This window comes from Scylla paramamosain, chromosome 30 (genome assembly GCF_035594125.1).
Source record: "Scylla paramamosain isolate STU-SP2022 chromosome 30, ASM3559412v1, whole genome shotgun sequence".
Lineage (NCBI taxonomy): Eukaryota > Metazoa > Arthropoda > Malacostraca > Decapoda > Portunidae > Scylla > Scylla paramamosain.
This window is the reverse complement of record NC_087180.1, coordinates 8,884,115-8,895,751: the sequence shown is the minus strand read 5'-3', so window position 1 is coordinate 8,895,751 and position 11,637 is coordinate 8,884,115. Positions and strand designations below refer to the sequence as shown.

The following is an 11,637-nucleotide window of genomic DNA, read 5'->3' as shown; positions in this document are numbered from 1 at the left end:
GATAGTAAAATAACGAATATTAATTATCATTCAAACACACACACACAAAAAAGTTTTGTTCATTAGGAAATGCTCTTTGATTAAGGTGTGTGTGTGTGTGTGTGTGTGTGTGTGTGTGTGTGTGTGTGTGTGTGTGTGTGTGTGTGTGTGTGTGTGTGTGTGTGTGTGTGTGTGTGTGTGTGTGTGTGTGTGTGTGTGTGTGTGTGTGTGTGTGTGTGTGATACCCTGCTCACCTCCCACTTGTCCGTATATACCTGTCTATTAAGCCAAAGGTCACCTGGAGCGTCAAGGTCAGGCACAAGATTCACCTGGTTGGAAGGAAAGCTAATCTCCTTATTAATGTGCTGGCACCTGTGGGTCAACCTCCTGCTGAGCCATATGTGTGTGTGTGTGTGTGTGTGTGTGTGTGTGTGTGTGTGTGTGTGTGTGTGTGTGTGTGTGTGTGTGTGTGTGTGTGTGTGTGCGTGTGTGTGTGTGTGATTTTTTTTCTCACGGCCTTCAGGTTCACGTGCTTGTCACATGGGCAGCAAACACCTCAACCAGACTTAAAGCTCATCGTTCAGCGTATGGACAATACTGTGGTCTCTGGCATATCATCTGACTGCTTAGGGAAACCGTAACTGTTCGTTCATCAATGGAAAACGGTCTGGAATGCAAACATCACTGCAAAAATAACAGGCAAGGACGTTAAGACTGAGCAGGATAGTTGTGTATGTGTGTGTGTGTGTGTGTGTGTGTGTGTGTGTGTGTGTGTGTGTGTGTGTGTGTGTGTGTGTGTGTGTGTGTGTGTGTGTGTGTGTGTGTGTGTGTACGCGCGCGCGTGCGTGTCCATTTCTTTCGATCTAATTACGTATTCATCCATCTACCGTCCACTGCATGCACCTCTCTCGTCCTGCGCAAGAACAGCGGGAGGTGCACAAAGGGAGCATAGTAACTGAAGCCCATTCATGGACATGGCGCGTTAATGAGGGCTGGCGGATCACCTTGATGGTATAAAATAAAGTTATGTTTTTGCTAAGTGTTGCGTAGATGCCGAAGGCCAGACCTCCTAATCAATCCCCTCTACCCCCCACCACCTATCGCACCATCCCCGGTGCTGCCTCACCCCTTCCGGTTCACCACAGCTTCATTAGTAACTCGAGTATGTTCTGTCCTTTGTACCTACACTTCAGGCAGGCGGGATAAGGTATACATGCATAAGGTATACATGCATTTATGTATGTATGTATATACAAAAAAAAAAAAAAAAAAAAAAAAAAAAAAAAAAATATATATATATATATATATATATATATATATATATATATATATATATATATATATATATATATATATATATATATATATATATATATATATATATAATATTGCTAATGCTACTTATAGTGCTGCTGCTGCTGCTACTACTACTACTATTATCATTACTACTATTACTACTGCTACTACTAGCAATAAAAATACCATATCTACTATTATAGAAGCATCTGTTACTGATATTACATGAATATTAACTTTTTATAATTCTGCTCAGTTCAGCACTGCTGGCATGACTATTACTTAATGTCCGGTTTTCAATTTTTTCCTCGGCCATTTGGTTCCTCTGATATTTTTTTTTTTCCCCGCAGTGAATTCAAGAAACAGTTTTAACTCTGCTGGTGGGCACATTATTTTACTTGATGAAACACAATCGTGGGGGTATCAAAAGCCAAAATTAAAGGAACCTGACCATGATATTATATTTTTTTCTTATAATGTGAATAAAACTTAAAGGTGAACCGTAAGAGAAAGTAAGCATTTGAAATTTGGAGAGTGAGAATGAGTAAGCACACCATGAGTCTGCGGGGAGGCTTTGCCTGTAGATATTAAAACGTCTAGCGCAGCACACTGGTGTAAAACACAGCTTAAGTGCTAATATGGGGCTGTAGAATCCCCGCCAAGACACCCAAGCCGACGTGGTGTGACGTGTGGCCCAACTCTCAATTATGGTTGCGCCCCCCCCCTCTCTCTCTCTCTCTCTCTCTCTCTCTCTCTCTCTCTCTCTCTCTCTCTCTCTCTCTCTATATATATATATATATATATATACACACACACACACACACACACACACACACACACACACACACACACACACACACACACACACACACACACACACACACACACACTTACACACACACACATATACACACACAGTCATTGCACTTTCATTTATGAAGGCAGGTCTGGTCAAAAGCTCTCTGTCTCCTAGAGTCACTGCACTGTGCCAATCTCTGCCAAGTTTTGCTTGCAAACTTTCCACTCTAATCTTTCTGTCTTCTGTCTGAGCTCTGGCAGTCCACCGCCACCCGGGGCCCGCCGCTCAGCCTCTTGTGGCAGCTGTGCTCTTCTGGCCACTTTCCTTCACTCTCTCTGTTTATGCTTCGTTATTTATATAAATATTGCATTTTACTTTATAAAGTATCATTCTGATTCTGTTTAGTTAAAAAACGCTATCAAGTTGTTTATCAACTTAATTCAATTAATTTATTTTATTCTCTTTTGTCTCTCAGGCGTCACCTGATGGCATCAGCACTTTAGCTGTCTTTAAAAAAATAATTTTTCTCACTCCTCTTCCTCCTATTTCCATTACTACTACCTACTACTTCTCTCAAGTACAATAACACAACTCTACGCCAGTGGTCCTATGCCGCAGTGTACGGGCGTCGCAGCGCCCTTGAAGCCTAATTATGGAGCTCGCGAGGGTGCCTTGATAAATTATAATACACAGTTATTCTTTCTCAAATGTTAAAACAACAATAATATATAATCCTTATTTTTACTGTAAACTTAATTACAAATATTGTATAACTATTGTATTACTTTATAATACCGAATGCTATTAATATCTATTATCTATCTATGTATGTATAAAATTTGTTTGTGTGTGTGTGTGTGTGTGTGTGTGTGTGTGTGTGTGTGTGTGTGTGTGTGCGTGTGTGCCTGATTTTTTCTTGGAATGCTTCTCCACATCACTACTGCTCAGTGTAACCGGCAGTCTGCAGCACGCTAGGGGCCACTGCTGTGAATGCATCGCCCGCGTCAATAGTAATTTTCAAAACTGGTACTCGCGGCGCCTGGATTACCCCGCTTACCCCACTCCACCCTGGCTCTGCTCTCCACGCCCCAGCTGCTGACATTCAAGCAGGTGAACGGCTCTCCGGCGTTAGAGTCAGCCATAAAGATCAAACAAGCTAGCAAGGACGCCAACCATTATTTTTACATCAACCTGCGTCAATACATAAACCTTCAGGGTGATCGAGCTTGGCGGGCAGCGAGGGAGGGATACAAGGAAAAAAAAAAAAAAAAGAAAAAAAAAAGAAAAACCTGGTAAAACAAGCTTACTTTACAAATTTGAAGTTTTTTTTTATATTTCTTTTCAGAGGAAAAACTTGCTTCTGATCCACACTTCTTAGCATGGCGGTCATGGGACTCGAGAAGAGATGAGGGGCGGAGGGAAGGCGGAAGGACATCTCTGGATCTTCAGACGGTATCTTATGAAGGAGAGGGAGGAGCGTAGGTGCCAGTGAAATCATGAATCCTGGAGCTCGGAAATTCCTTGACCCATGATGCATCACGGTTACCAATATCCCTCGGGAGCGTGAGCAACAGGAATCATCTTAACAGGAATGTCTTTGCCAATACCCTGCGCAACGGCTCGTATATACCTGGTGGAGTGTGGCGGTGCGGGTTACATGCCAATACGCGCCCTCCTCGTGTTTCTCCGTGCGTGGTATATCTAGTGTGCGATGCATCATGCGTGTACATGCACTGCCTCTTACTGTGTGGGGACGCCGCCTGACTGATGACTTAAAAGCACAGTAAGTTAAGTAAGGGACTGCTGACAAGTCTAAGTGACAGGTTCTTGGAATGAGCGCCTTTTACATGAATTCTGATATTTTATCACAGGATTATTTTCTTAAGTGAGTCACATTCGACGTTAAGCAAAAATGACCTCCAGCGGGGCCTCGGTGCGCCTTCAGGAAAAAGACACACATATTCATCCCTCACCACCTTCGTCTCCTCTTGTGAAGTAACAAATATTACCTTATTGCATAATAAGAGCTTCATAATATGTTATTAAACTGCGCGGTAAAGTTTTTGTTACACGTAGCTCGTTCTGTGATTATGGTATTCTTCTTTTTTTTTATCTGCATTGTAACTGCCGGCTTGTTTGTTTTCTTTTGTACCGACAAACGCAAGAAGAGTGAACATGATTTTATCTTTATAAATTTTTCACTGCTCCTCTTTCATTATGAACAAAATCTTCACTCCATATCTTGGATAACTGAATCAAAATCACAATTAAGAATTACACCGATGAAAATCACAAAACATTAACAATAGACACATGCTGAACCTTATAGAGGAAACGGAATAAACTAGATGAGGCTACTTTAAATTTTTTTCTAAATTTTCTTTATTTTTATTTTTATTTATTTTTATTTTTTATTTATTTATTTATTTATTTACTTATTTATTTATTTATTACTTTTTACAAGGGGCTGCCTTGTGCAGCCCAACCAGCATTTGCGGTCTGCTTGTTTTCTTATGAGAGCAGAAGCTGATCTCGAACAGACAACTGAGCTGAAGGTTTCCGCAGACGGAGATAACAAAGCAGCCTCCGTCAGCCCTCATGCCGCTAACACCCCGACAGACATGCCGCGCTGTGATGAAAAACAAGTTACATCCGGGAGCGTCACCTGAGCTGCTCCAAACACAACCCGACACTCTTATTGGATGGGAAAAGAGCAAGATTCAACCACCCGCGACAACCCTCAGTATTCTATGATCAGCGACTGTCGAATGTCATCTACTCAGGGGTCTTCATTAGGCTTACCGGGTGTGGGGGGAGGCGGCCACACGCGGCTGGCGGCTCGCTGATCAGTCGTTCCCGAGGGGAGAGAGACAAACAATAGCGGGTCATCTTGTCACCGCCAGACAAATGATCCCAAATAACCTCCGTTTTTGGACGCTAATGGGACGAGAAAGGGCGATTAAAGAGAACGTAACGATATGGTTCCTTTTCAGCTCTCTCTCTCTCTCTCTCTCTCTCTCTCTCTCTCTCTCTCTCTCTCTCTCTCTCTCTCTCTCTCTCTCTCTCTCTCTCTCATTTATCTGTCTATCTCTATTATCTGCCATTAATATCAGCCTCACAGGGAAGGGAGACAAGACATATGACTCCCTCCCGCGGCCCCTTCAGAAGGTCGGGCTCGGCAGACCAACTCTTCACTCCCTGATGCTGCTGCGGCCACTCAACACCCATCGTCGCCCTCAGCCGCCACCTACCAGCCTGCAGGGGCCCTAAATAATAAAGGTGACCTTGTTGGCTTCCCTCCCCACCACTTAATATCGCCTCCCAGGACAAGACCAAGCGAAAGGAAAGGCTACGGAAACATTTTATATTTTTTAAAAAGAGTAATTGAGGGAAAAGAAAAGAATGGGAATGCTGCGTGACCGGCTTAGGATGGCGGATGTACGTACGTAACTTCTCTTTATGATAGTTATTTTTCGCTCACCTTTATACAGGGATAGTATTGCAGTTGTTATTTTGTCTATTATTGTCATTGGTTTTGTGGTGGGTGTGTCTCGCGTCGTGTATCAAGTAACGGCACCCCCACTTTTTGTCTCTTGTTTGTCTGTGATTATTATCGAGAACGAAAAAGAATAAGTGGTAGTTTTTTGTTTCCCCTTGCTGTGATATTTACAAGAGTACATAATTACATATAATCTGTGTCTTCCTGTCTGTCTGTTAGTGTGTCTTTGTATCTTTCAATCTGTCAGCTGCCCGTTTGTCAGTCAGTCAGTTTCTCTATCTGTCTAATATAATCACTGCTCTCTCTCTCTCTCTCTCTCTCTCTCTCTCTCTCTCTCTCTCTCTCTCTCTCTCTCTCTCTCTCTCTCAAATCACACGCAGCGTCCGGCCACAACAAGGGCTCCGTGTGTGTGGTTGCCCCTCACGGCAAATCGTAAACAGGGTGAGTGTGACCCCCGCTGCTGCAGGTCGCGTCTAATGTATACTTCCATCCCTCTTCTGTCGCTCGTAACTCTCCCGCTCTTCAATTATTTATTTATTTCAAAGGAGAAGGAAGAGGAGGAGGAGGAGGATGAGGAGGAGGAAGAGGAGGAGGGTTTTTATGCGGCGCGTGAGAAAGAAGGGCCTGCCAAGACGCCACACAAAAGAGAGAAAACACACAAAGAAAAAGTGCCGCAGGAGATTAAATAATAAAGAATAGTAGTAGTAATAATAAAATAACTCCTGGATATAGTCTGTCCTTCGTTTTCTTTCTTCTCTTTTTTTCCTCTTCGTCACTGCCACCCTGTTACCTTCTTCTCCTCCTCCTCCTTCTCCTGCTCCTCCCGCTCGTCCCTGTAAGCCTCCACAACACAGCCCGGGGACTTGACAGCCACCACGCCACTAACGGGACAGGTATCCCCGCTAACTGCATATGTGACCTTCACCCGTGGCTAGTCCAAATAAGTGGCGCAAGGACGGAGGAGGAGGAGGAGGAGGAGGAGGAGGAGGAGGAGGAGGAGGAGGAGGATACATGTGAATACTTGAGAACCGATACCAGGACATCTAATATAATCTGCACGGAGGGTTTTTTTTTTACTACGAATAAAATACGTAAGGGGGAAAAAAAGGACAAAAATCAAAGAGAAGGGCGAGGAGGAGAGGAAAGGGACGCTGCGTTGGTAAATGTGGTAATGCCAAGAGTGGAGGTGCTGTGAGCTTCCGAAGGAGAATATCTGTGTACCTCTCAATACTGTGAATTAGAGGCATTGGGTACCTCACATCGGCACACTGGACGCCGGTGACAAAGTATCTTATTAAAATTCTCTGTCCACTCAACATCCTTCGTCTCGCTGCCCCGCTCCCTACAATCACCAAGGCCCAGGGTGAGTGAGGCGAGGCTCTGGGGGTCGTCAGGCGCCCTCACATCAATCCATATATAATGTAATCTTGTGTTATTGAACGGCACACTCACTTCCAGACGACAAACACTGAACAGCTTTGAGAGTTATTTGATTTGACGCCTTATTTTTTTTGTGTAATTTTACGGAGGGAAGGTTGGAAGGGAGGCTAATTCCCTCTCCTCGTCCAAACAGCAGACATATTAGAGTGTTAAATGCCGCCTCACACCTTTGTTTACTTAGATTATTATTTGCCTCGCCTGCTCGTGTACCCAGGCGTAGAGAACCTTTGTACTTCTCTCTCTCTCTCTCTCTCTCTCTCTCTCTCTCTCTCTCTCTCTCTCTCTCTCTCTTCCTTTCTACTGTAAGGCGTCCCTCGTCCTTCTCTCAAGAGTCCTCTTCAGCGAGACACCTTTTAGCCGACCGGAGTACGTACTCTCTCTCTCTCTCTCTCTCTCTCTCTCTCTCTCTCTCTCTCTCTCTCTCTCTCTCTCTCTCTCTCTCTCTCTCTCTCTCTCTCTCACTCCCCCCCCCCTCTCTCTCTCTCTCTCTCTCTCTCTCTCTCTCTCTCTCTCTCTCTCCAACAAGCAAAGTTTCCATGTCATCTCTCTTTATAAATAATTCACGTAGCTGTCTTCGCCCCTCTCGCCTTTCCCCTCGCCTCGACAAGCCCTTTCCTCCCTCCGACACTGTGTTCTTGCCCTTAACCACCATCTCCACCCAGTGCACATTCCAGACTCTTTCATTTCCTCTCCACCTTGACTCCACCTCGTCGCTCCTCCCGACCAACACACCATTATGTCTGGTGGCCGCGGGATTTCTCTTTTTATATCCTCTTCCGTCTAACGTTCAGGTGTAAAAGTGAAACTGGACTGACCAGGTGAGTGGATGGCAAGCTGAGGTCCCAAGACTTCTGTTTTCTCTCTATTTTAAGTCCTGTGATTTGCTGATAATCTCCTTACAAGTCCTGACGATTGATGGACTTTTAGCAAATCAGAGGACTTCAGAATGCTAGAAAGCTCTCAACTAAGGTAAGGAAAGCGTGTGTTACTCGGTTATTGACTCTACACGTACTCAGCTATCCATTCCCTGTTTCCATCTGATCTCTTTCCTTCCATAACAACTCACGTAGTCTTGATCACAGCTTTTCCTATCAAACCCCCCCCCCCTCTCTCTCTCTCTCTCTCTCTCTCTCTCTCTCTCTCTCTCTCTCTCTCTCTCTCTCTCTCTCTCTCTCTCTCTCTCCCTCTCCCTCTGTGTGTGTGTGTGTGTGTGTGTGTGTGTGACCACCAATACTTCGCTGCCACTACCAGGTGCGAAATTCACCTGAAAAAAAAAAAAAAAAAAGAGTATCGTGACACTGACGACTAACTGAACTTGTTAGACGAATGGGTGACCTGGGTAAGATCACTGGTTAGTTTAAAGGGGCTCAAATGGACTGGCTTTCAGGGACAGACAAGTTACTATTTTTGTTGTGTCTCTTGGCTGTGTTGGTCCGACGAGTTTCCATTAGACATGGCCGTAAGAGGACTAAGGGAAGACCTGGAATAAAGTGGTCGGTCAGTGGTCGCCTCTGTGCACTTCCTGTCGCAGCCACTTGTTCCAGTTTGTCTCAATTTTTGCCCCGACATTCTCTCAAATTCCCAGTCTCGGAAGGCCATCTCCCCCCTCCCTCCCTGCCCTCCAGTCCTCTCTTCACTCTTATTGCCTTCACTTTTTCCCTATAGTGTTTTCCATCGATTGCTGAGTGTCTTTTCTTACCCACTTGTTTCTCGTGTTGCTACGAGACGGTGGAGGAAAGGCGTCATCTTTAGATTGATGTTGTTATTATCATTATTGTTATTATAATTATTATTATTATTATTAATATTATTATTATTATTTTATTGTAATTTTACTGACGACGACAACAACAGCAACAACTTCAACATAAATAGCAATGATGATGATGATGATGATGATGATAATAATAATAATAACAAAGTAATAATAATAATAATAATAATAATAATAATAATAATAATAATAATAATAATAATAATAATAATAATAATAATAATAATAATAATAATAATAATATTATTATTATTATTATTATTATTATTATTATTATTATTATAACTATAATCACAAAACACAGAGGGAAAGAGGGAGGAAGAGAGGACAGACAGATAAGCGGATCCTCAGTGTTGCGTTTAGCGGCGCCTTCCTTTCAAGACCCTTCCATGTTAATCTTTCCGCCTCACGTATGCATAAACATTTCCACGATAAACATTTACAGGCTTCACGAACCGCTGACCTTCTCGAGGCGCTACATTTGAGGCGACGCTGCGGGCATTACTTCCCTTGTTACCTGCGCCGCCCCAGACACTCCCTTCCCCTTTGAGATGGAGAGTGGTGAGGCTCGCATCAATACACGATAAAGTGATTAACCCAGGTTGACAAGAGAACTCAGACATCCTTCCACGCCCCTCCACCCGCCTCAAGAACTATCGGCCAGGGATCGGTGCCCCCTCCCTCAGCGGTGTTCCCCGAACGAGGGTGAGGCGGAAGTGGTGTAATAAGGTAATTATCTACAGTTACAGGGATCTGTACATGGGGCAGGTGAGGGCTGTGGGGACACACTTTGGAGGAATAGGCTTCCACGTGTCACATGTTTTCTTGTCCCTTTTAGTTTTTTGGTTTAGTTTTGTGTCCTTTTTTTTTTTTTTGTCTTCTTTTTCTTCTTCTCCCTCCTCCTCTTCCAATCGGAGGGGACGCCTCTTCACTTGCGAGCCACGTTCTGCACAGACTATTCTTTATACTAGTGACCAACCCTATTGCTTTCTCTTCCTACTCACTCCTTTTTTTTCTCTCTCTCTCTCTCTCTCTCTCTCTCTCTCTCTCTCTCTCTCTCTCTCTCTCTCTCTCTCTCTCTCTCAACCTCATAAATTATACGTGCCGGCGATAAATAATGACCTGATAAAAATAATTAATAATCCATGGAGTGGATATGAGATTTTATGCGCTTCTCGACTCATCCGATCAGCTTCAAAGGGAAGAGATGCAGCCACTCACCACTCGCGAGTTTCAGATTTAATTTACTGTAAGATGCAACTCGAATTCTTGCACGAGACACCTGGCATGATTTTATGATCCCAGCAAACACACTACAGGGGGGAAATATACATAAAAAATAATAATAATAAATAAATAAATAAAATATAGATCGTGAAAAGTCTGATGTGTTGGTTAATAATCTAATGAATTAATCCAGGGAATGAACCTGTATGTCTTTGAGGGAGTCACTATGTGTGAGATTCATGATTAATAAAAAGGAAAGATTGGTAACCGCTCCGAGGACTTATTAATATTGGGTGACGCTGGAGATAAATGAGGTGATTCTTGTGGGAGGGAAAAATAGCGGTGAGTGATTAAGCTTAGGTCTACGGGGAGGAAAACAAACACACTCACATTGAAAAAAAAAATAAATAAATGAATAAAAATAAAAATAAAAATAAAAATGAAATAAGATAAAATAAAATAAAATAAATACAAATATGAGTAGAGAAAAAAAAGAAACAAATGAATAAATGAATAAATAAATCAATAGGTAGTTAAATGAAAAGATAAATAAATGAAAATAAAATAACGATTAATAGAAAAAAAATGTATACGTAAGTCAGATCTATATAGAAATAAAAATCGCTCAAGAAGAAAAAAAAAAAAAAAACAGATACAAAAGCAATAAAAGGAAACAAATAAAGGGTGCAACGGATACTTCCTCACGTGTCTCTCAACTTTCACCAACACACACCATTCCCTTCCTTACCTCCCTCCCATTCCTCTTTCCATCCTTCCCCATCAGTTTCACCATTTCTCCATCAGTTCTTTTTCCCTCAGTAAATTTCATCCATCTCTCTAGCTTCCCCTTTCTCTCCCCTCACTTGCCTTCCATCTACACTTATGTCTCTCTTACCATTCTTCTTATTTTTCATCAATTTCTCAACAAAATTTCCCTCTTCCTACATTAGTTTCCCATTCTTTCCTAATCTAGCCTTCAATTTCTCCCTGTCTCCATCATTGCCAGCTTCCTCGTTTCACCCAATCAGTACTTTTCCCCCATAACTTTCCTCCTCTCTCATAACCTGCAAGAACCTACATCACCATCACCACCCATCACTGCTGCTGCCTCTTCCCTCTCCTTTAGTAGTCATATGGCTCAATAAATTACCACTTTTCTAATCACAGGTGGGAGTTTCGTCATCTAATTAGCACATTTTTCTCAAAGGTCAAGGGCCCAGAAATGATCTCTTCCGATTTGAGGACCCGACATTCTCTCTCTCTCTCTCTCTCTCTCTCTCTCTCTCTCTCTCTCTCTCTCTCTCTCTCTCTCTCTCTCTCTCTGTGTGTGTGTGTGTGTGTGTGTGTGTGTGTGTGTGTGTGTGTGTGTGTGTGTGTGTGTGTGTGTGTGTGTGTGTGTGTGTGTGTGTGTGTGTGTGTGTGTGGCGCAATGGTTGACGGCCCAGTGGCGCAATGGTTGTGCGTCTGACTCCAGATCAGAAGGCTTGGTGTTCGAGTTACTCCAGGGTCATGTGTTTTTGTAACTCCGATTTTCAAAAAAGGCGGTAAATCTTTACCATGTAATTACCGGCCAATTAGCTTAAGCTCAGCCGTATGCAAAATGAAAATGCTTGAAACACTAAT

The 11,637-nt window shown here is 43.0% G+C and overlaps 1 protein-coding gene across 2 annotated transcripts in view; it reads right to left on the bottom strand.

The window, feature by feature from the left end:
* The window catches only part of LOC135116042 (uncharacterized), a 246,751-nt gene that overhangs the window by 47,538 nt on the left and 187,576 nt on the right, over positions 1 to 11,637 (bottom strand). The window lies entirely within an intron of this gene.